The sequence below is a fragment of the Sciurus vulgaris genome (assembly GCF_902686455.1).
Source record: "Sciurus vulgaris genome assembly, chromosome: 2".
NCBI lineage: Eukaryota > Metazoa > Chordata > Mammalia > Rodentia > Sciuridae > Sciurus > Sciurus vulgaris.
The window spans coordinates 8355888-8382088 of NC_136462.1; positions in this window are offsets into that span (position 1 = coordinate 8355888).

Here is a 26201-nt window from a genome sequence, read left to right on the forward strand (position 1 = left end):
CAACCCCTCTTTTTCCTCTGTACAATCCATCCTTCCTCCATTCTTGCCTCTCTCCCACTCCCACATTATGTATCATCATCCACTTACCAGCAAGATCATTTCGCCTTTGGTTATTTTGGGATTGGCTTGTCTCACTTAGCATGATATTCTCTAACTGCATCCATTTACCTGCAAATGCCATAATTTTATTCTTCTTCATGGCTGAGTAATATTCCATTGTGTATATATCCTTTGGGATCTCACTTTACATCCTTAAATATAAAAGAGAACTCAGAAGGCTTTGCTCATATGGCTGATAGCTATCAGTATTAACCACATAAGGAATTAAAACAAATGTTGAGACTACTTCTTAATTAATTTGAAGACAATAATGGCAAATCCATTTCTGAAAATGAAAGATGTTTGTAATGAAAAGAGTCTGCTTCCCATCAAAAGCATCGCTGAGAAGTGATACTGTTCTACATTTCTGTAGCTCTCCTAAGCGTCTAACATAGTACAGGACAACTAGGTTCTCATGTCCTTATCTTCATTTGACATATTGTGATAGGGAGTTTTCATGGAGCTATATGAAGAAAATCCTGTCTCACATAGTGTGTAATTACAAATGGGAGGAGTGTTATAATAATTTTTCATATACTTTGTGATATTGTTTTTTGGTACTATACCAAATCTCAGCAAGTGGTAGTTTTTAATGGATCTTGAAACCACACAAAAGAATACTCAGTTGTATTAAAACCAATCATCTGTCTTGAACTTTAATATCATCAACAATAAACTTCTGTGATTTTGTAACAATATATATTTGTCATTGGGAAACCATTGGTTTGCTGTTATTCAGATCTTCCAAATGTTGACCCATTTCTCTAGGCCTTACCAAAAAATCACCTTCATTAATATTACTATGGGTCCCTTTGGGAGAGTCCTAAAGTATTGGGAAGTGGTCTTGTTCATATAGTAGATACAAGTTGTCCAAAGTCCTCATTTTAATTTGAAAAGTTTAATTTTATTATCAACAACAAATATATCTAGTTGTTTTATTCATTTGTTCATTAAAAAAAAGGGTCTGTCAACCCCCAAGATCTGAATAATCATAACTTTTTTGGAAAATTGTTTCTTCAAGATAAAAGAATAATCCCTGCAGAGGGTACTAGTTTAGCTCATGACTCAAAAATTGCATGTGTGCCTTCCCTGGAGACGTTACTCAAACTTCAGGATGTAGCCAAAGGGAATTCCATTGTGTCCCGAGGAATACCATAGCGATTTGCACTTGGTATACTAACGGTCACCAGAGATGCCCATCCCCGGAACCCATGAATGTCACTTACATAGCAAAGGGAACTTTGCACTTATGATTGAATTAAGGGCCGTGAGGTGGAGATTCTCTTGGATCGTGTGGGACTCCGTTTTTTGATCACACTGGTCCTCTTAAATGAAGAACTTTTTGTGATTATATTCAGAGCAGGGAGGGAGATGTGAATTCGGAAAAAAGGCACAGATTTGAAGTGGTGCTGGATCTGAAGACGAAAGGAGGCCCTGAGCCCAGGAATGCGGGCTACCTCCAAAGTTGGAAAAGGCCAGCCCGGGGACCCTCATCCATTGCTTCTGGCTGGGATGCACCTCTCAAGGCCTCTTGATTGAAACCACAAGGGGATATCCAGACAGATTTTAGGCTATAGAATTGCAAGATAAGTAAGCATGTTTTAAGTCATTTTGGCAATTTTCAAGATGATGGTAGAAAACCAATACGGATATACACCTCAGTCAATATATAGTAATTTTATAATTTGTAGTTTTATCAAGAACATCCTGAAATAAAATTGGCAATGAAGACAATGATTGCCAGTATGTTTTGTTGACCACACCTTGGCTACTGCCCAGATGCTGGTAGCGTCACCCGCCAGGGCTTCACAGCCTCTATGCAAGTACAACACTTTGCAAAGGGCAGGTAACATATTGTATGATTATAAACATGGTTTTGACTTCACATAACCCATGAAAGTGTCTCAAGTACCTCCAGGGGCTGTGGACCAATTTCAGAATCACTGATCTTCATTGAAAGTGTTTATTTTTAAAAGGATCTTGGAAATTTTTATCTACTTCCTGCCTTGTTCCTCCTGCCCCCAACACCATGTTCCATTTACAAACTATTCTGAGAATTAAACTAAGTCCACAGCTGTGCAACCTACTGGTGAGTTGAGGTGGGTATTTGGAGATCTCGGATTTTACTTTGAGAGATTTCCTTCCTAATATTTAGATAAATGCATTTTTATTCCTTGGGAATTTTCAATGCACCTTTGCATTTTTAACACATCAATAACTTGCTATACATAAACATTTTCAGTGATTTAATCTGGGTTTCTCTGTATCTAATATATCCTAGCATTTATCGATTTAAGTAAAATGAAGATGTAAATGCATACATCCTTCCATTTCAATACATATTTCCATCCATTTCAATCAAGTTATTCACTTGCTTCCCTTTTAGAGAATAAAAACAACGAAGTAGAGGAGGTTTTCCCATGGGGGCAAACTTCTTTGGGGAGCACATTCAAATCATCTAAACTGGAATACTTGAAGCTAAAAATGTAGAGTGTGGGCTTCCTGAACCTGAAGGGTATGTGCTTAAAACATTTTTAAGTGTTCTCAGGAACAGAAATGCTCTTTTTGATTGATTGATTGATTGATTGAAAAAAATTTGCCAGTGAACTCATTCAGCAAGAACTGAAAGTTAACTGCAATAAAAATGGTCAAACTCTCTCTGGGAAGAGATCCAAGAGGGCACACGACTTCCTACCAATGCAATTCTATAACACTGAACTAGGAGAACAAATGGTTCCTTTATTTTTTATTTCCAAAGCCAAAACTGAATGATTTCATTGAAAAATAAAATAAATTAAGGAATTTAGTTTGATATTGCACATAGAGATTTATTATCTTGGTCCGCATACCAAATCTCTCTAATTGTCATTTCTCAATATGCATGTAACTTTTATTAATAACTTAGTGTCTTGCAAAGTGGGTGTCTCATGAATACTACAAGCGGCTCATTTCCTGAGAGCTTGCAGGAAGGCGTGGGTCCAACCTCATCAAGACAGAGGTAGAAGAAGAGTATGCCAACGAAGGATCCCAAGAAGTAGACACCAGGAAAATGAGCCCGCCAGAGTAGAAGCGGAGAGGGGTGGGAAGGAGAGAGGCTGGCAGTGATGTGGCAGAGAAGAGGAGATTTGGGCAAATGTACTTGTTTGGTGGGATTTTTTTTTTTTTTTAAGTTTATCATTTGGGCATGAAAACCTCAGAAAATATCTACAGTTCTCATCAATGCCATTGGTGCAAAAGGGATTCATTCTGGAGAACAAGAATAAAATTTTGATTTCTGCTTCAAAATTGGCCTGTGTAGCCAAGAACAACCGAGATCCGGGTGGCATGTTGCTTGTAGGCTACAGACAAACTACATGAAGCACAGTGTGTGTTCGCTGCCTTGGAATCGATAAAGTTTGTGTGAACACAGGAAGTGACTAACTCAATACCTGAACAGAGGCCAGAGTTGGGATCAGAGTGAGCGGCTCTGTGCCCAGCGGTGGGTGGGAGAAGCACAGGGAGACTCAGTAAGGCAGAGTCCATACTGCTTCTATCTCCTACCCCACCAGCGGGGGGAAGTGGGGCAGAACAGTTTCCACTTTGTTCTTTTGGTGTATACATAAAATCCCAAGAATAATGATTCCATTTTTGCATGCTTACTCTCCACCAGGTCCATCCAGATTCTCTGCAACCTTCTCTCTCACTTTTTAATGAGGAAAAAAAATAAGAATCCAGCAGGACAGAATTTGTTCAAGATCCTTGGCCAGTGACTGCTTCTGATCCGTGACAGCCTCAATAAACCCTCCTGTCCTGGAGAACCGAGGTGTGGTACGGCGTACAGGTGAAGTTACCTGGCCTACCTGCTCCCTCCTGGTGTGGAAGATCCCCTCCATCCATGTCACCATCCTCCACCTAAATAGAGCCTGGCGTGCGAGGAGTGGCGCATGACTTGGTATCTGGATTTGGGGCTCAGGTCTTGGTTTTCACAGACCTGACTCTGCAAACACCCCTTTCTCTTCTTTCCAAGCAAAGGTGCACTCTGTTCCCCATCCCCCCATGTTTACGGGTGACAACAGGACCGCATTTTGGCCCGTGCAACTGAAGGGCAGAGTGTTGCTCCTGGGACTGGCCCTCAAAAGCAAGCCTCCCAGGTGAGGGCTGCCCGAACACCCCTGGAAGCCCCACGCTCATCCTGGATCCCTGAGTGACTGCATGGAGCACTTTGCTTCTTGCTTTGCCCCTACTGCTGACTGGACTGTAGGCGAGGGAGAGAGGGCTTACCTTGTTTCATACTAGGGAGAACTCGTGTTTTAATCTGTTGTAATAATCAGTACTACCTCGGTACATTTAGAATATGTGAGTATTATCTGCTATTGCCATTCTTAGCGAGGGCTGCTACTTACTGTGAGTGGGGCACTGTGCTAAAAGAAAAATAGGGATCATTTTACTTAGGTTTTACAAAAGCACTAGGGGTGGGTAGGATCATTCTCACTTACAAATGAAGAAAAACGGGGTAAAGGGAACCTCAGGGTTGCGTGATTGCCGGATGGAAGGACACGGAGTTGGAGCTGAGACTTCCATCCAACTGAATCCCACGCCTGCTCCGTAATGATGCTCTCCTACTCCCTTGGCTGGACCCACTCTGCTCCTCCCTCCATGTCCACACAGAGCCAAGGAGGTCCTTGATTCCATTTGGGATTATTCATTGATTCAGTGGAAAGTAAGTGCTTGTTTATTCTTACAAATTTACAGTGTGCGCCATGTCAGCTCTCCTGTGCCTTCCGGGGGCGGGAGAAGCAGCAGCCTGCTTGAAGGATGTCTCTAAGGGTGGTGCCCATCCCCAGGCCAGTGGGAAATGAAAGGGATAGTGTCCTTATGGCCATGGCATGCTGAGCACGTCACTCTGTCTGTGGTCCACACTGCTGTCTTCCCAGGAAGTGTTGCTGGTCACCAGCTGTAGCCATCTGGCTGTCTAGCTAAGGATGAAGAGAGGTCTGCCCAATGACAGGCAGAGTATGGAGACATGCAGGGGAGGGGAAGGATAGTTCTGCTCCTGTGTGGACAGTTCTCCCATTCCTCAGGTCCCAGCGCATGTCACTGTGCCCAGGCATCTCCTTCCCCATCCCCTCCTGAACATTCCGCTCCCATGGCATCTGAGAAGGCACCTTGGGGCCTCGGTCTTCAGAGCATTCTTGAAGAAGGAGTTGGGCTGGGAGAAATGAATAGAGGAAGATTTTTCAGAAGGAACACGAGGAAGAACAGGGATGTTCAGGTTGCTTCTGAGAATGACGGTTTCTGAGTTTAGCTCTACGGTAGAAAACAGGTACTGTCCGTAGAGGCTGCCGTGATGCCGCTGTCCCTGGGCCCGGCGTCGATGGACTTGGTGAACAGACAGCCCTTCAGCATGACTCCCGTCGCCCCCAGCGGCCTGGTGCTCTCCCGGATCAACCATCTGAAGGACAATGCCAAGGACCACAGGGGAATCCAGACCTTTGCTCCTACCAGAGGCCAGGCTGATCTGGCTGGTCGGGCCCCGCCAATGACATCACCCCTGCTCCATGCGAGGTGAGTGACGGGGTGTGCCATGTTTCGTATGTACTCGTTCTGACATAGCTTGTGTGTGGGTCGGAGTGACGCCTGTGGCGTGGAAGGTGTGTGTTCCCGTCTTTGGAGGCAGGACACTGGTGATTGGTCTCAATTTTAAATGAGGAAGACGAGCAGATCCCAGGTTTGCTGCTCAGAGCGCTGTGTGCGGGACGCGGGTGTCCTGTGCAGGCAGAGTGGGACCACCCCGGGCGCGGGGGGCAGGCTTCTTTGGGTGCAGCCTGCCCGAGGGCGCGTCCTGTCATCTGACCCTGGATCGCCCCCTTCTTCCACCATGGCGTGAAGGCGTTGCTGACCCTTGGTCTCCTCCTGGTAGAGGTCCTTCCGTCTGTGGCTACACATCTGCCACCCACTCAGAGATGCTTCTGAGAGTTTGCACTGGCCCAGCTCCCGCTCAGCACACAGCACGACCTGGAGGGCTCTGAACAGACTCTGCATTGTGAGACCTGACCTCCAGCCGCAAGCAGTGGCCATCTCCATGGTGTCTGCTGGTGTGGACACAGCAACAAGTAGCCAACACGAGGGGTAGGTGTTGGTGGGATGTTCTTGAGTTTCTGATGCCTCAGGTGTGCTTATGATAAAAGGGCAAATTATGCTTCTATGAAGTCCATTTTAAAGACTAAGAGTTTAGTTAACCACTCCACAGACACTGAAATTTTCCAAACCAGTTTAGGCATTGAATTCGGTGACTTCCTCTGGTCTCCTGGTTGGCAACTACCAAAGCAACTGTGAGTACCTGCCCTGCAAGAGGCATGCAGCTCTTGTCTTTGTCTTCACTTCTCCATTTCCTGCCACTAAGACCCTCGGTTTCCTCTTTCTTGTTGGTAGAATTCACTTTCCCTGCCTTGGATCCTGGTTACCTTGTAAGGAAACGTCCTTTGAGAATCCTTGCCATTCCCCAATTCTAGCTGACTTTGGATGAGAGTATGACCAGCTGGAGACTCCAGGACCCCAGTCCTCCTGTCAGTCCACGGGGGTCACAGAGAGAGAACGGGAAAAGACCATGCAGACCAGACCAGCTCTGGCACCTACTCCTGAGTCAGTCTTTTCTGAAGTCGTATCTCTACCTCTAGAACAATCCCCATGCGCTGTGCGCACAGAGAGTGGAGAAAAACTGGACAATGGTGTGTGGAGGTGGAGTCGGCTTACCAGGAAGGAAACAAAGGAAAAGTTCGTGAGCAGCTGCTCAGTACAGTTCTTGGGCTGACAACTTGGAAACAGCGTGAAAACAAATTAAGCCAAAGCAATGCCCCTGAGAGACTTCATTACCTACCCCATCTAGGTGCGGGGCCATTAAGGCGAATTATTGCCTCTCAAATATTTTTAGCTCGATGCCCATTTCCGTCTGCATTTGCCTTAGAGGTACATGTTTTCAACTAAGTAATGGGACATACAAATTAAATGCAATTTCAAATTTAAACCTGTACAAGTGTCACTTACCAAGTCCCCCCCGATAGTCCCAGGGGGATGCCCACAGCACTGTTGGAGAGTATGTGACTGTACTTGGTTCCTATTATTTAGTCCAAGAGATTCTTATTAAAATAAAAGCCAGCAATAAGGTTAATATTTTATATCCTGTGCAACCACAGTGCATGCTTGGGTCCTAACAAATAAATGTGTATTTCCAAGTTTTTCTTCTCATCTGTTATTTTTTATTTTACAATGCGCATGTTGGCATATACATACAACCATCCGCCTGAGACATTTCAAAATTAAAAGGTAGCTTGTGTTGTGATTTTAAAAAATTGAAAATGATTATAGAAAGAGGTTTTCACACTTGAGTTCAGGATTCCGGTTGGATATTAAGCCCTAAAACCTGGCACTCGGCCTTAAACTCAGCCGAGGCACCAGCCCCGGTGACCAAGCAGACTTCTGTGGGGGATGCTGGTCAGGTGACACTGTCACTGTGACTTTGTTTCTTGTTTTGCTTTCCCACCATCCTGGTCACCCTGGAGTCTGACTGGGCCCTCAATCTCTTGCTTATGGTTATTCCAGACCTCAGGGTCCCCACCCATGTCACTTAGCCCAGCCGAGACGGAGCTGACCTGCTGGACCTGGCGTGCGCGTGGTGGGGCCGTGGGTCTTGTCTCTGCTTTGCCGACAACAGTGCCACAGCCAGGGCAGGGTGGGCACTTCCAACCCAGGCCCGCCGAGACCGTCTTGGGCTCAGAGCTTTCTGGCCCACCTGGACCCTGGCTGTTCCGTCGATGGAGGATCCTTCACCTCTCCTCCTCATGGAACAGTGCAGCCCAGGGCCCTGAGTGCATCCAGGTGTCCTCTGTGCCTGCTGCTGGCCTGTCGTCTGTGCCCTCTGGTACCTAACTGCTGAGGAAACTTCGTTTTAATTTTTTTTTTAACGAACATGGCAGAAGACTTGGAGCCTTTAAAAAGTAAAGATCTGAATGGCCCCCAGGACGACGTGTGGCTTTAGGAACATGGCCGAGCTCTTCAGTCTGTGGCTTCGTCTGGAGAATGAAGGGACTGGACTGAGAGGCAGAACTGCCTCTCCACAGCCTCCAGCCTTCAGCTCTAGTTCACGAGAATTGGTTAGGCACGCCTTTAATACAGATGGCATTAAACAGTCATCTCTGCGCAGTTCCTGTCCGACATCTATGGTCACATGACGTATTGCTTCCCTACAGTATTTGGGTGGAGGTCCTCAAGATCATAAAATGATTTCCCTGGGAAGGAATGTTTTCCAACTGGAGAGAACATGCCACGCTATAAGGCCAAGCATGTGCTCATCAGACCAGGAGGCTCAGAATACATCTACAGGGAAATCGGGGAGCCACCGGGTTCTGGGATCACCAGGTCATGTAGCAAGAGTGTGATGATTTCAAAGGAAAAAAAAAAATGGCAAGGAACTCCACTCCTTCAAAGACGGTCATTGAAAATCTGCTCTGCACTCAGCCATCAAGCTCAGCCCAGAACATTTAGGAAGCAAAGAAAAGAAACATGAAGTTCAAGGCTGCCACCAGTAACTGGGGTGTGTGTGTGTGTGTGTGTGTGTGCAGGATGTTCTATAAACTTGGTGTTTCTATGCCACATCTTTCAACATAGTTTAAAAGATGGTGGACACGCAATTAGGCCGTTGCTTTGCTCATCCTACGTTAACAGCGTAAGCATCTTCCACGTCGGAGCACAGTTCTGATAGTTCTCATTTTACTCTGCCAGGATTTAATTATTCTTTGCTCTGTGATTGATTGTTAAGGTTTTCCATATTCCCTTTGTTTTATTACAAATAACACTTCAATGAAAATCTCTGTGAACATAACTTCTATTTGTTTTTAGATTATTTCCTTTGAGTAAATCTCCCCAAATATTAAAATGTTGGAGTTGTATTTTCTCTTTTAACTACTTATTGGTTTTAAGCAATATTGATTAATTCCTCTCCATAGAAGACAAAATTGATTGTCTCAAGCAACCCTGCCTCTTCTCCCTTCATAAACCAAGGCAGGTAAGTTGCGCTTTGTCAAGGATTTGGTGACGTTCCTGCTGTCTTGGGTCCTTCAGCTGCTGGGCCAGGCACTGTATTTAAATGGATGGAGTGCTCACCTCCAACTATGTCACCTGAAGGTCTCCTTTCCCAAGCATGATTTTTTGACTCCTTTCTCTCCTCAATGGGTTTTATCTTTGAGTTTTTCCAGAGGCAAACTCACTCTGATCTTAAGATTGGGAAATGTCCCCAAGTTTTTCATGCCTGAAAATATCTTGTACTTTATGCTATGCATATGGCTAATAGCAACTAGTAGGAATCATTCCTGGATTCTGGTTAATACATCGCCATCACAGGATATAACAGAAAATCGTGTCTGGCATTGTGATTAAGATCTCAGACTCTGGAGGCAAAAATATTTGCCCTTGATCTGGGCCATGCCATTGAACTGATTGAGTAACCTTGGGAACATATTCTAACCTGCGTGGACCTTGGGGTTCTCCAATGAAAATGTGGCTGGTAAGGGAACCTGCTTTATAAGGTGACCATGAGGTTCAGATGAGACCTGCAAATGCAGTGGCCTCTGGTGCTTGGGCCCTAGTGAACAATTAATAGTAATGGTGATGACCCGGCACTTCTAAATGCACTTGGTTTAAAAATTTACCCAGTATTAGTAGTGCAGGGTTATTATTATTGTGGTCCAAGAGCACCTTTTTATTTTTTTATTTTTTTAATGGTACTGGGATTGAACTCAGGGCCACTCAACCACTGAGCCACATCCCCAACCCTATTCTGTGTTTTATTTAGAGACAGGGTCTCACTGAGTTGCTTAGCACCTCTCTTTTCTGAGGCTGGCTTTGAACTCGCCATCCTCCTGCCTCAGCCTCGTGAGCTGTTGGGATGACGTGTGCGCCACCGTGCCTGGCACCCGGAGCAGCTTTGGTGCAAGTCAGTATCTCTTTCTTCTCTCACTCAGATGAGCATTTCTCAGAGGCAAAGCTTTCTCCTCCTCATCCTGTGGACCTTAAGGCTTGTAGAGGGAGCACAATTAACAGTTGATAAACGTCTTACCTCCGGTGAATGAAGAAATGAATCAACGAAAACCACATTTTAAACCCCTGTTGAGGTGCTCTTCACTGGATGCAGGCCTTTTTGTTTCTGAGGGAGGCCATAAACTGCAATTCTGTTCATTCCCACCTTAGGTTCTGAGCTGCTAAACCCTCGCCTGCAATCAACGACATCCCGCAGATCAGGTCTCATCCACCAATGAGCGCGGATGGTGTACAATGAGCATACTTAAAAGTGTACGTTTCTAAGGGGTTGTATATAGATACGCATGTGCATTATAGTCTATATACATCAAGATTCTGCTCATGGTCTTAGGAGCTCAGCGACCCTCTTCACTGCCAGTCTCTTGCCTTTAAGTGCTGTCCTTGAAACTAAGGCACAATCAAGGACCTTGATAAATTTGAATGCTTCACTGATCTAAACAAAAGGTAGTTTGAAGATGTCAGGTTGGCCTGTCACGTCCCTCTTTCTTTTTTTTTTCTTGGCTGGGGAGCTAGAATCTGTGTGTAGGTAAGGGAGAAGTCATTTCTTGATGATTTTCTTTCTTTCTTTTTTTTTTTAACCCAAGGACCGGGGTCAGGAGGAATCCACCCCAAGGGTGGTTGGAGGGAAGGAAAATAACAAGGCTCGGTGGTGCCTGGGGAGCAGAGCACTGTCCGCATGGCTGTGATCATCAGTGCATGGCTGGGCTGTCGCAGTGATTTGCATAACACCCTCCTGACACCCTCCCTTCAGTTATCCCTCACCACGGCCTGGAGTTTTCTTCCCTGGAGTGCTCGTTCCCTGTCTCCATCCCTTGGTCTTCCCCTCTCTCCGGTCCCTCATTTGTGACTTCTCCCTTTCCCTGGCTCTCTAGTTTCTGCTGCTTTCCTTCCTTCCTTCCTTCCTTCCTTCATGCTTATGTGTATAGAAATAAAGAGGTGGATTTCACCATCCTATCTTTCCTTCTTGTTCAACTCCTCTGCATTTGGTAAGTGATGGAGGACCAAGTGGACAGAGATGGGCGCCAGGCAGAAGAGAGCTCATCACTGGGGAGGCGGAACGGTGTGCCTTGAATGAATGTGCAATGCACACTCCAGGATCCAGGGCTTCCTGTACGTTGCAGCGAACATAAATCAGTTTACACTTCGCATTGAACATAAATTTGCAAATATTGAAGAATTGGACACTGAGTAGTCCATTCATCTTTTAGTATAATCCAAAGGACCCATAAATACATAAATCTGAGAATCCCACATACCTAGGAACATAACCAAGGTACAGGGCTGATCATTTTCTGAGACTGCTTCAATTGATTATGTTTTGGTTGTTAGGCCCCAAGAAAATAGGCAAATAATTGATGGAAGTAATAGTTCTCCCCTCATGGAACATTGTAGGGAAAAAAATGAACGGCTGGGAAAATCATGTAAAAATACCTAGAAAACCTGTTGCGCAGAGTACATACTTTGTGGTCCTTATTAATATAAGTGAACATCATTATAAAATGTTTGACAAAGACGGAGGAAAGCCAAGGTCACTGGGGATTGACTGTTAGGGAATGGCAATTTATGTGCATCTGAGTTTTAAAGATGGAAATTATTTAATTGAATTGGCTCTAATGGTTTTTCATAAACTTAATTCTTTCTTTCTTCATGGCTGTAGTACTCCACAGTTCTCCCTCAATTTTCCTCTCTTTTGTTTTATTCTAAAATAGGCAGTGTAGATAAATGGGACCCATGGGTAAATAGCACGTGCTTCTAACAATTGCTTCTCAAAAGGCAGGACCACTGTTTTAGCTCTGCTCATAGAGCTTTTTGAAAAGAAATACTGATGCTTAGACCCCCACAGACGGAACTGGGGTTTTCAAATGAAGAGTGGCCAGGAGGTCCCTACATATTAGAAGAAGAAGCATTTAGATATTTACCACTTAGCTTTTGACCCAGACCCTTCTGGAATTTTCTACCATCTTTTCTGTTGATAATGTGATGCCATTAAGGAAATGTCCAGTCCCTCTTTTTTTTTTTTTTTTAATGTGAAGAAGATTCATCATTTGCAGTGACACGTCTTCATCCGTGGCTACTTTTTGGTCACGAACCCCAGGCCTGTGCTATGAGTTCCATTTACAGGGTCACTGACATCCTGATCGCAGTGCCACACGGTAGCAGCCACGATTCTCTCCATCGTGTAGATAAATAAGCGAAGGTGCTCAGAGAGCAGGAAGTTGCCCAAGGTCACCTTCCACGAAGAGGCAGAGTGAGGACTGTAAGTAGAATGTAGCTAGACAAGGCCGGTGGTGGGCATGGAGGGATAGTGGCAGTGAGCGGTTGCCTTGCCACTGACACACTAGTGACGTCAAAATAAAACTGGGCCATCTAGAGGAGTAAATTAATCCTGGCAAGTGGGTGAACCAGCCTGGGACCTCTTGAGGTCAAGGGGCTGGGTTGCTTGCCTCCATGGGTCCTCAGTGTCTTAGCTGGGGTTGGATGACCTCGCTAGAACTCAGCACATGCCTGTTGAAGTGACTCCCATTCCAGTACCAAAGATTCTGTCTGACAGTCAGGCTGTGCTGGGAGGGGTGATGCGTACACATCCTGCAGTGATAATCAGGTGGTATCGGCTCACCAGCTCCGTTGGCGGACTCACTTCTTGAGTATCTCTGTGCAAAAATTGTCCTCATTTTTTCAGTTGCTATTTTCTATAATGATGGGAAGGAACTCAACAGGTTCTGTATCACACTTGGAGGAAACATTCACAAATACTTGGACACTTGGCCACTTCTCTTAGCAGGAGACACATCAGGGATTATGGCAAAAATTGAAGTTATCTTGGTGTATTGAGATTGAATGCTGATGCCTCTGTCTCCATCACTAGACAGGACCACCCTGCAAGCAGGGGCTGCGTGTTCGTCTCTGCAGCACGTGCCCGCCAAGAACAGTGGGTATTAATGTTTCTGAACGGTACTGGCTGAGGAAGCAGGGAGGCCTGCCTGCTTCGGTAGAGAGCTTGGCTTACGGGAAGACCGGATCATGGCCTGTGTAGTCAGGAGACACAGGAAGAGACCTCGCCAGCAGAACACCCACTGAACAATTCTCCTCCAAGCTCACTTTGGGGTACCCTGGATGGATCCCTGAAGAAGGATAATGTCTCTGCTCTTCATCTCTGTCTTCTCAGAGGGCAGGGTTTCACATTTCTGCCTGTGAACCCAGATGTCAGACTTCCCAAACGGAACCCAGAGTTCATAACACACGGAGGGGAAGATATGAGCCAGAAAAGCTAGAAGCAGCACCACCTGGCTTGAAGGAACTCTTCTCTGGAAGCTCCATACCAACTCTATAAGATGTTTCACTGACATCCCTCTCTTTCCTCTAGACACTTCCCAATGCTCTGGTGCTAACTTGCATCCTTCCAGCATCTCAGAGCATTCTATCATCTCTCTGTCTATCATCTATGCATCCATGTATGTATGTATATATCTATCTCTCCATTCATCTATCTTCTGGACTTGACTTGGTATATATGAATTTGTTTACTTTCATTTGTTAGTTCAACATGTGCTCAGTTGCAAGATTTTGGGCCCAGGTTGATGTTAGAGTTTGATCATGGCCTGTGCTTCTGAATGGAAGGCAAAGTCTCTGAGCTCTGTACCCTACCATCCCGAGCTGCATGGTCGGTCCATGAACACTGCTAAGTGAACACAGGATGATGGAGGAATGATCCAGGCCCTGTGGTGGACACCGGGGGTGCAAAAGTCCTTCCCAAATGGCTCCTTCTTTGCCCTGAGTGGCTCACACTTTATGGAATATCACTTCCACCTGAGGAACAGCACGCATGAGTCTGCAGTCACTTGCCCAGCGTCAGCAGGGACACGCCCTCTATATGTAATGGATGCCTTGGTGAATGCTTCCCCCCAGAGCTACTGACTGTAGAAGTCAGAATCAACTCAGAATTCCCCGCAGCACCACCGTGGGATGCTGGCTGGCCAGTGCTTCGTCCATGCTCCTGAATCTGACTTTCAAATGCCTTCCAGCCCACTCCATGTCGGGAACCCCAGGGCTCCACGTGGATGTTGACCAAAGAAAGCAACTAGAACAGGAGGAGTAGAGCTGCCTTCAGTGGGTCCTCAGCACCTCCAGAAACAAGCTAAACGCTGGGTCAATGTGTCACTTAATCCTGACAGCAGCCCAGGGGCTGACTCTCGTGTCTCTATTCTGTAGGTCCAGACACCTGCCCGGGGTAAGTTGTGACTGCAGAGTACATGCTGGGCAGTGGCAGCCTACAATCCCACCTCCAGTCAGTCTCTCTCCAGAGTGTGTGCCCTCCATCTGTGAGAACGCTGGTCCTCTGCACAAACATGGGCACCGGGACACACTGCTGTACCAGCAAAAGATGGGCCTCTGCCATATCCCTTTCCTGTCACGACAAATCCAGTCTCAGCACTTGCAAGGGCTTCAAAATTACTCTTTTTTAAAATTTTTATTATTTTTGTGGTGCTGGGGATTGAACCCAGGGCCTTGTGCATGTGAGGCAAGCACACTGCCAAATAGCTATATCCCCAGCCCCCCAAATTCTTCTTTTTTTAAAAGAAATTATTGGTAGTGGGGACTGAACCCCAGGGGCATTTTTACCACTAAGCTATACCCCCGCTCCTTTTAATTTTTTAATTTTGATACAGGGTCTCGCTAAGGGACTGAGCTTCTTGCTAAATTGTTCAGGTTGACCTAGAGCTTGAGATCTTCCTGACGCAGGCTCCCTGGTTGCTGGGGTCACAGGCGTGGCTCCATAGCTTCATCTACATCTTTATCTGTACAAGATATCCATGTAAACTTTAAAAAATGTTTTTATTTTAAATTTGTACACATATTTGCACATATTTATGAGTTGCAGCATGATAATGGGATTCGTGGACACACAGTGATTATAAATGCCTTCGTGTTCACCGTTTCCAGCATTTGCCATGAAACTCCTAGCTCCTTCCAGGAATGCATGCAACCTAATTGTGACTGAATATGTTATTTTTCTCTCAATACATCTACGAAGCTGGGATATATATACAGAGAGGAATTCTCACCAAACAAGTGGCATCAAGCTTCTGTTGGGTACAGTTGTACCAGATTCTACCAGCCCTTGATTGACTGCATCCACAGACATATTCCCCCACCCTGTACACACCAGAAAGAAAAAAGGACAGAAAGACGGGAGGAAATCCAGGAAGTCTTTGCTCTTGTGTGGCAGGTGCTCTCTCTTTCTACAAGATTGGGTTTTGGTGCTGTTTTTACACTCCCACCGCACATCCAGAGAAATCAGAGTCCTCTAGACTTCCTCCATGGCTTTTCTTGCTGTTGTTATATCTAATGTTATGGAAGCTACTTTATTAAGATTGGAGTTTATGCTATAAATTGAATTAAGCCACAAATACATATACAGTTCATTCTGTCTTTTAGCGAGGTCCTACTCTCACTTTCTCTCTTGATAAAGAAAACCATTAGCTCCTGTCAGAACCGCAAGGAGGGAGATCATTTTCATTGAAATAAGAAGGAAATGATAGTGTCAGACACTGAGTCCGAGAGATAAAATATTACATCTAAAAAACATGCTACATATGGGATTCGACAAGGGGTCCTTGAATTACGGAACAACAGAAGCTTCAGAAAAACAATAACATTAATATTGAAAAATAATGACTACCACTTCCATCTTGGAAAAACCTGCACTTTAATAAGCAAGAGGGAAATTCAGGAAAGTCCATGAAAACAGCTAATGATATCACTTGCAGGAGAAGGATTATCAAGGTGAACCAGCAGAATGGCAGGCACCGTGCCTGGGACCATCAAGAATTCCGAAAAACAAGGAGACTTCATTGAGAAAGGAATGATATCTTAAAAACTTCAGAAAAGTAAATTCAGGAAATTCAGGCATAGGGACAGGAGTCCAGGACTGGTGACAGCCTCTGACTTAGAGGTGGGCGAGGTGTGAAATGGCTGTGTGGGTGAAGGTCTGCACACGACTCCTTTTGACTTCGGGGGTCCAAATCAGCGCTTCTCCTCTGGAGACCGTTTTGTCTCTTACTCTCCACCTCAGGGACACAGGGCAATGGCTACTGGCACATCTTGAGAGCATAAGGGATGCTTCCAGCATTTACTGGTCAGAGCTGACATATCCTCCAGCGTCAAGAACAGCTCCTACAACATCAAAGAACCACCTGGACTTAAATGTCAAGAATTCCACGCTTGAGAATCCGGGGTTTAAATCTGCTTCCCATGTCTCTGTCGGAAGAGTCCACCTGCTTGTAACCGACTCTGCATCCGGTCTCGGGGTCCCCACCAGGCTCCCAGGTCACGTTTTGTGTTTTGACAGGCTCTGGCTCATTCCCATCTTCTAAATAGATTTTGAGTGTTATTATTGAGGACATCAAAAACTATAGCCATCCATGAGCTGTCACAGCAGATGTTGCTTTTCAGGGACCCACCATCTCTGATTAGCAGACACGCCCAGGAGAAAGTCATTGCATCTCAGTTCTGGAGAGAGAAACTGGGAGACGGGTGTTCAGCCCGCTAAGCTGGGATGCCACTCACTTCTGTCTTAGCAAGGCTTGGTCTGTTTGGGCAAGCATGGGGCTTTTTGAACCTCAGTACTAGGGACACCTGAGGCATGTGAATTTCTTCCTGGGGTGCCGATGGGACGCTCCCAGATGTTGCAGGATGTCAGCGTCATTGCTGACGACTCCCCACTGGGTACCAGTGCCCTCCCCTCCCCACCACCTCTGCCATGACAACCTAAAATGTCTCTAGCCATTGCCAACTTCTCTCATGGAGAGTGAAATTGCCCGACAGGGAGAACTGTTAGCTTGGCGGGTATGCGCTTTGAGTTTCCGCTCTGAACCACTCTGGGCACTGCAGAGAAGGTGAACTGGTAACTCCCAAATGAGTCAGAATAAGAAGAGGCCCATCCCTCGCCATCTTCCCTTCCCTGCCCTTGGAAATGCCCCTGCTTTGTCTGCAGCGTGTGGACTTGGAGTCTTCGTGCCAGTGATGACTAGTTTCCAAGAGAGCGGACTGAGGGACTGCCCCAGGGGTCGGGTTCGGCCTCTGCCCCACTAGGCCTGAATGACAATTGCCTGCCTCTCTTCTGGGCTTTGATTCCCACAGGGGACTCCCCATTCCATTCAAAGACCGTCATGATGGCGGACGCACACCCGTTCCTGAACACTGGTCGCTTGACTGGCTCTCGACCCCTCCTTGGTTTTGGGCAGGACTGTGTTCTGAGTGGAGCTGGACTCTGGTGGACAAGGCTTACACTTACCCCACAGGAACAAGAAGTGGACTTTGACTGTAAAGCCAACAACTGCAAGGTGCAGGCTAGGTGCAGCCATATGGCCTTACCTCCCGTCTCCTGATGCCGGTGATTCACATCCGCGTATTGGCCTCTTTCTAATTAAAAATTAAAAAAATAAAATAAAATCTCAGTCATTGTTGAGATGAAGTGATGAACGAGTGAGCGTTCTCATGCTTTCCTCTCTGTATGCTCACAGTGACCATGCTCAAAGATCGTTTTAAGCTGTGCTGCCCACCTTCCTGTGGAGAACAGAACCTCTCACCGCATGCCGGATTCTCGCCTCAGTTCTAAGTGCAGCTCTCCAGCGGCCTGGCGTCCGCTGTGAGTCCCAACTTCCAAGCTTCCCTTTCTTCGCTAGAGAAACTCGCAGCTCTGGGGACGCTCTGGGCTTGGGGAGCCGCCAGCTTCCCCAAGTCCTCACCACCCTAGACGAGCTTCTCCTTGGCTTTGTGGCCCTGTCCTTCCCCTCCACCCACCCGGTGACCCGGAACTGGGTGCAGCTGCTGCGCAGTCCTGCCTTCCTCCTGCTCGATGACCAGGGTCAGCTGCTCCCAAGTGCAGACAGCAAGTGAGGCGAGGAAAGACTTGACGAGAGGCTCAGGGACAGGTCCTTCTACTTTTCTCACTGCCTCATTATTTAAACTCTGGGAATAGAGGGACATGGGCAGTGGGGTAGACTTGGTGTTTCTGTCCCGAAGCACAGTGCAGACTCACCTTTGGGGAAAAGGTAAGGGAACGAGCACCGTGATTTCCTCGGGTCAAGGAAGCCATGCAGTTCCCTGTTGTGTCTTTCCATCAGAAGGACGGCAATGGCACGGCTTTTCTGCACCAGTTTAAAGCTTTGCTAGTGATCACCTGAGCAGGACCTTCACCTCCTCCAGTGTGCCGAAAACAGGCGTCTGGAGCACAAATCGTACCCCTCCAACCCAACAGCAACGTGGGCGAGCGGAAGCGAGGTGGGCCTCACGCTGCCTTGGGAGGACGGCACCTGCCTCCTGGCCTTCTGTCTCTCTTTCTACCACTCCTTGCTAAATGAGGGTCCGGCCTGTCTGGATGGCTTGACCAGGGCTCCCCATGAGAGAGGCTGAAGGCCTTGGACAGGGCACCCTAGCGGGCTCTCTGGGAGCGTCCAAGCAGGAGCTTTTCGTCAAGGCCTTGGATCCCCTGGGCTAGCACGTGTTGTTGGCGAATCCTCCTTTCCATTTACTACTTGAGAGTCGCCCATCATCTCCACTGTGTCTCCAGCACGTGCTGAGCGCTGCGGTGGAAGAGGAAGTGGCTTCCAGCACGACGGCCGACCACGGATGAAGGCCATGCACTCGTCCGACTCAGCGGACCCCAGTGGCGGGCTTGGGGCGGGTGGGGAGGCTGGAGGGAGGACGGCAGAGGTCTGAGCCACTCTGTGAAGAGCACGGCTGGGGAAGAGGACCTGGGTCGTTCTGCAGAGGAAACGAGCAGCCGGGTCTGCAGGTGAGTGATGTGGAGGGGCGAGGGCCGCGCCAGGAGCAGAAGCGGGGGCCACGGAGGAGGGTGGCGGGAGGGCGACCGAGCGTCCGACGGGGCAGTGGGAAGGCAGAGAGAAGAGCGGCCCAGACGAGGGTGGGGTGAAGAGACTGCTGGAGAAGCCCTATCTCACTCAGGCTGCAGGAAGCCCCCGACAGACTGGAACTCGCACAACAGGGCCACGGTGCTTCTCAACAAGCTGATCTTCAGTCGACGTGCAGTTGAAAACTGCCCAGTTTTCAAACTACAGTTTGGTGAGTTTTCACATCTTTCCTGAAACCGTCATGACAGTGAAAACATCAGACATATCCGGAACCCTCAAAAGTTTTTCCACAAGCTCCTGTTGCCTCTCCTGCCTGTCTGGTTTCCACCCACTGCCTCCGCGGATGCTCTTCCTGTCACAGTTAGATTGATTTGCTCTCGTGTGTCTGTCTGTCTGCCTTCACTCGGCACACTTAGTTTGAAATCTAACTGGCGAGTGGACCAGTGACCGGGTCCTTCTCATAGCCGAGGGTGGCATCCCACTGCGTGGACGGACGGCAATGTGCTAGTGCGCCTGGTGGAGGCGATGGAGGTGACAGCTGTCCACAGGGTCTCCAGGTTTCCTCTATGACGATCAAGCAGCTGTGGACATCGGCTCTGAGTTTTAACACACACTCAGGCTTCCTTTCTCCTGAGTGAAACCCTCCTCCGGGGACACGGTGAGTCTGGATCAGGTGACAGGCATGCGCTGTGCTGAGGACGGTTGGTCCCCACAAGCTCAGACAGAGATTTTACTCCTATTGTGAAGAATTAGCAATTGGGACCACTAGGACCTTTGAAAGGTGATCAGGACTCTGTGGTTGCAAATGGACAATCCACTCACGCAGTTAGAGGGCTCCTGGGTTAGCTTGAGAGCGAGTCTGTTTCAGTCACTCTGAGGGCCGGGTGGAGCCCAGGGTAGAGTACTTGCCTGGCGTGTGTGAGGCCCATGGTTCCATCCCAGGACTATAAAAGGCCATCAGGCTAGGTCTCATCATGTGCCACCCGTGCTGCCACAGGTCTCTTCCAGCAAGAAGGTCGCCGCCAGGGGCCACCCCTTGGCCTCAGACCAGAACCAGGCTGAAATGGACCTCTTTTCTATATAATGTAGCCATCCAGTGGTATTGTGTCTTAGCAACAGAAAGTGGACTAATGTCATGAGTTTAACTGTGTAAGAAACTGTCGAAATCTTCCATTTCCAGGGCTCTCAGCTATGTATGGGTGGTTACTTCATGTCTCCTACGATACTTGATGTTGTCAGCCTTTTAAAGTTTAGCCATGCTAGCAGCATGGAATGGAATACCCGGACTGCTTTTAAGATATTTTTCTTTATAACAGGTTCAGGAGGCCTTGATGAAAACTATAAACCCACTGATCCAGAAAGCTGTGCTTGGGTTCCACTGAGCTCTTTTGGATTGGTGGGTTTATAGTTTTCATCAAATGTGAGTGCTTCTCGGCTATTTTTCTTCAAGTATTTTTTGTGTCCTTGTGACGGCAGCTTCTGACATGGTCTCTGTGCTCTCTGCCTCTTGCCGTTTGTACCCTGTTGTCTCTTCTCACCCATGCTAAGTTGATGGGACCAGTACAATATGGCAGATGTGATGACGTGTCTTCTCCAACAGGAATTCATGAATACTGCTGGAGTTTCTGTTTTGTTTTCTCTCTCCATCTCTCCTCGTGGCTCTGGGGGGAAGCCATGTTGTTAGGATGCTCATGTAGCTCAAGGAAAGGCCCACGCGGAGAGAGGCTGAGGCTTGCTGACAACTACATAAATGAGCTTCAAACAAATTCCCCCTCAAAGGAGCTCTAAGATATATATGGCCTGGGCCACCAGGTTGAATGCAACCTCAAAACTGCACAGATGAGCCCAAGTTACTGATGGCATGCCCAGATTGCTCACTCTCTGAACTGTAGGATACCATAATGGCTGCTTTAGGCTGCCAAGCTTGGCAGCTTTGCTCCTGGGTGTGACCTCTCCTTCTTTCTTCCACTCCACTCCAGTGAGCACGGTAGGCTGACTGAAGTTTACAATTCATAGATACTTGGTTCTCTTTTCCATCTATCTCATTTCTCTGTTTTATTTTGGAAACTCTCTGCTGCTTTGAGTTCAAGTTTAATACCACTGCCTTCTGCAACAGCTAGTATTTCGCTAAGACCATTCACTGCATTTTTCAGTTTAGACGTTGTAGTTTTCATCTCTAGAAGTTTGAGTAGGCCCTTTTCAATATCTTAGATTTGTCTACTTACCTTGTGTCTGCTGATTCTGTTATGTGTGTAATTTCCAGGTTTGTGTCCATGAACTGTGCTTCCTATTCATCATTACTAAGATGGTCCTGCTTGTTTGGATGCCTGATGATTTTTACCAGGAGTCTGACCTAGTTAAGTTACACTCATTGGGTGCTAGATATATTTGTATTTGAAGAACTGTTCTTAAATGTTCTTCTAGGACCTGGTTGAATTACATGGAAATGCTCTAAGTCTTTGAAGTCTTGTGCTCAGGCTCTGTGAGAGGGAGAGGAGTGGTGTTTATTCTAGAGCCAATTTTCCCTACTACAGAGAGGACATTGCTCTCAGTATTCTCCTGGGCTCTGTGAATGATGGGCTGTCCATTCTGCTGGGGGTCCAGGAAAGACTTTTGGAGAGCTCTGGACTGCCCCCTCTTCCCTTCAGCGGATTGTCTTGGGTGTTTCCTCACGAGGATGCAGTGAGCAGCACCGTGGACAACCAGGGGTGGCCTTCTCTGGGTGGTCCTCTCCTCTCTGCTTCTCTGCCCTGCAGACACTGTCACTCTTGCCTGCCTCACCACCGGCTCCATGGCCTCAACTCAGGAAAAGCCACAGGCTCTACCTCAGTCTCTCCAGTTCTGAAAACTCTGGGCAGTATGCTGGGGAAATTGTGGGGTTCATTTTATGCCTTTATTTCAGGGATTCCTGCTTTTGTGACTCATAGCAATGCATTTAAAGCTTTTAAAAATACATAATATATATTAATGTTATATTAATATACAGAGTTATATATGGTGCCTTTTTTCCCATTTGTTTCAGGTGAAAGAATGAGTGTGGTCCTGTTAACTCCAAGTTGGTGGGAGTGGAAGTCTTTCTGGGTTTTGCAAATGCCTGGCTGGGACTTACCCGAGGGGTGGGAGGGGTCGGGCCGGAAGCCTGGTGTCCTGGTACTGGGACACGCACTCATGGCACAGGAGGGTTTGTCTTGGGGCTGAGGCAGCAGGAAGAAGAATCTGGAGGCACTGAGAAGCAAGATTCTTCCTGTGGTCTAATGTGAAGAGTGACTGAAACACAGCAAGGTTGACCCCGTTTCCTGCCTTCAGGAACCTGGGAAGTCTCCCCCAGTTTTGCAGGATTCCCAAGGAACTCCCAGCTGGCACCAGCCATGCACTTCCCAGCCCCGCGATAGGAGCCATGCTGCTTCGTGATCATGCCATGGAGCATGACAGGAAGTGTCAGAAAAGAATGTATTGCAGGGTGCACAAAAGAAATGAAGGCCTGAAAGGAATGAGAAAATCGGTGGAGATTATCTAAAGTGGAAAAAATGCAGCTCAACAATGAGCTAATCAGTGCAGCTGAACCTTTCTAGATAGCCACTTCATCCCGAGCACTGTTGGGCATATTTTTAAGTGACATAATTCATGTTCTTCGGCTATTATTCTTTCCAGAGACTTAAACTTATTTAATTTTTTAAAAACCCACACACCTTATTAACTGAAACATCAGATGAGAACAATTGACAAGGTCGTGCTAGAGGAAGCAAACATCTCGTCTAACAAATACTTCTCTTCTTGGTTCTTTAGGGCTGGGTATTTAAGCATCGGGAAACCACTTTATGCTCTAAACCAAGCTGCAATTAATAACGAACACTTCCATGGGCAGAGTACAGGAAGCTCTGCTTTTATTCACCATTTAATGTCATCTTTTTAACCACCCTACGAAGTGGAAAGGCTGGGTGAATCATGCCTTACGGCACAGAGAAGGAACCAGGGCTGCAAGAGGAGGCAGCCTGTGCCCAGTGATACACAGTTGGTGACTTTCAAAATCTGACTCCACATTTAGCCATTGGACCAATCTGTAAAGCCTTGGGCTTTTCTTGCAACCAAAGAATGAAGAAATTTCATTTCGTGAGTGGAATCCAGCTCTCGACGCAACGCCAGGCTGCTGAAACAGTGGGGCGAATCACCACCAATGGGAGGGGTGAGGGAAGGTGAGTCGCTGCTCCATTTCAGTCCTCTGAATGACATCTTGATGGCACTATCAATGCAACTTCAAACCACGACAGGAGAGTGACACCATGCCATCTCACCAGCTACTTGAAGTCATGCAAGGCAAGTAAGAATTTCAGCAGCTCTTAGTACGAAATAATTTTTCCACACAGTAGTCAGTCAATCTAGTTTGAGTTGATAAAAATAACTTAAATAGTTTTACTTGAATAGTGGGGTAATATGTTGCTTTCTTTCAAGCTCTATGTCCATTTTACTCTTTACCAAGATGGCCTAAAATTCTCCAAAGTGAGAACCAGGATGGGCCCATCTGAACCTCAATTTCCTTTGATGAGAGCTCTTCCTGCTCTGGACCACCTAAAGCCAAGTCTGTAGATGGTGGACATGAAGTTTCTCTGGGTTTTCCTTCAGGATGTTTCCATGGACTTAGAAACCCGGCCAGAGATGTTGTGTAGTAGGATGACCAGAGTGTGGATCTGGAGTCTGACAAAGTTGGTGTCAAATTGGAAATCGACAGTTACCACATGGATGACTTTGGGAACATTATTTCACTTCTGAGTCTCAGTCACTTTATCATTAAAATGAGTTAAATAACCATAAAGCGAGTGTCCTATTCTGTTTGAGCTATTATAATCAAATACCTTAGATTGATGGCTTATAGACAGCAGAAATGTACTTCTTACAGTTCTGGAAGCAGGAAGAACAAGGTCAAGGACCTGGCAGACTTGGTGACTGGTGAGGTCCTGCGTCTTGGTTCAGAGGTGGCCCTTCTTGCCTCACCCTCGCCTGGTGGAAGGTCGCGACATCTCCCTGGGGCCTCTGAGAAGGCACTGATCCCATCCAGGACTCCCCCACCCTCATGGCTTCACACTTCTGAGAGTCCCCTCATCCTAACACTGTCACACTGGTGATTATGTTTCAACACAAATTTTAGGACACACATTCAGGTCATAGCTATTACACGCAGTGTGCACAACCCAGCAAACCCCAGGGTTTCATGGTATGTTCTTGACGTGGGCCACATTCAAACACACATGCCAGCAAAAAAAAGTCACTGAAAGCACTTCACATTTTATTGGTCTTCTTAAAGAAACATCAAAGAAAGAGGAAGACTCCATACCTAATACCTATTGGATATTCAAATTCTACTTTCCCCATCGTGGTTACACTTAAAACTCCCCAACAGCTAATTCTCAACATTTGCACTCCTCTGCCTGCAATTCCAAACACAGCCCATAGAGCTTGCTCTCTCTCCTCCTCCATCCTCTTTCTCAGCTCTGTATTACACGGATCCTTTGGTCTTTCTAGATTCTTCCATGTTTTTCTCTTCCTTTCTAATTTACAAGCTTTTCACAACACAGGAGGGCACTTGATCAGCATGCAGGGATCTTTCTCCTCTAGAAGTCGGGACAGTGGGTAAGACGGAGTATCCACTCATTAACAATTCTGGTTAAAGAACACGCTAGCTAATTTTTGCTCATGTCTCAGGAGACAAGTGCTTCCACTGCCCCCCACACAGAGTTGGTGCTCAGTACTGTGTGTACTGTGTGTGTTCTTTGAACATCATCTTGTGAAGACTTTCAATTATGGTTTTCAGCGCAAGGGTCCCCATCTCCCCAAGTGGACAGCAAGCTTCTGGGAGTCTAGAACTGTATTAAATTCTCCAAACCTAAAAACACTCTATAATGAGCATAGGCTGTTCATTAAAAACAAAGTCATCACATATTCAAAACAACACAGTGCTATATGTCAAGTACTGGCCTAAGTCTCAGAATTTAATTTGAAGAAGATGCATTTACTACCTCCAAGACTGTAACAGCCTGATAGAAGAGGCCATGTAAAAGAAAGGCACACACTCATACACACCTACCAATAAAGGAAACACAGTTTGCCCGGGTCCCCAGATCACTTCTACCCAGCTGGTGCAGCCATCTCTCAACTGTCCTGAGTGCTGGCTGCCAATGGCTCACAGCTTCGTGCTTCGACGTGAGATTATCTTGGCCAATGGAGCTGCCTGGCCCTGCCACACCCTGGAAGTTGCATTCCGCCCAACCTGTGAGCCAAGGACTTCACGATGGAAGCATCAGGCCTGTCCCTGGTTTCCAGCAGAGCGTGGCTTGCCTCAGAGCTCCCAGGGCTTGGTTAGGATTGGACTTTGGCCAGAATCTCATCTTCTCCCCCTGCGCCATCTTGCTGGTCACAGGTTTCACTCGAGAACTCTCCCACCATGAGCCACCTGCAAAAGAAGGCTCTCTCAGTCTCTGCCGCTGGGAATCCTGATGTAGTAGTCACTGGGAGGATTGCTTCTCCAGACATCTGGGCTTTGCTGTGTGGGGGTGCTGCATTTCCTGTTAAGGGATGCAGGGGTGGCCGTGGAAGAAGGATGATAGACGTGGAGATCCGTGAAGCCCACAATGTATAATAGCTGCTCAAGTAATGGTTATGTCCTTCCTTTCCCCCTATGGGCAAAGTCACCACAGTGAGAGATGATAACAGAGAATATGGGACAGTTCCACTCCAGGAACCCAAGGAACCTGGTGGAGCGTCAGGTCCCTGAAGGCCCAGGCACTCTGCTTCTTGTGCATAGTGGAGAACCAGCAGATAACGTTGGATGCATGTTGAGAAGGACCACTCTGGCGCAGAGTGGGAGGACAGTGCCGTACAGCAGGTCAGACACGGTGACAGGAAGAGAGAAGCTTGAGAGAGAGAGCAACGACTTGCAGGATGAGGACTGATCACTGGGGGACACATTCAAGGGGTTTTTAAAAGAGGACACTTCATCATGAAGTGATCAACTTAGAGGGACCAAGGAGCCATGATTATGGAGAATGACATAATCCAGCATCTTGCAAAGATAAAATATTAACCTGAAAGAGGATGATCCATTAACTATATGGGCAAAAAGGCAATTTTAATGAATGGTGCCAGCCCGGTAAAGCATACATCCTC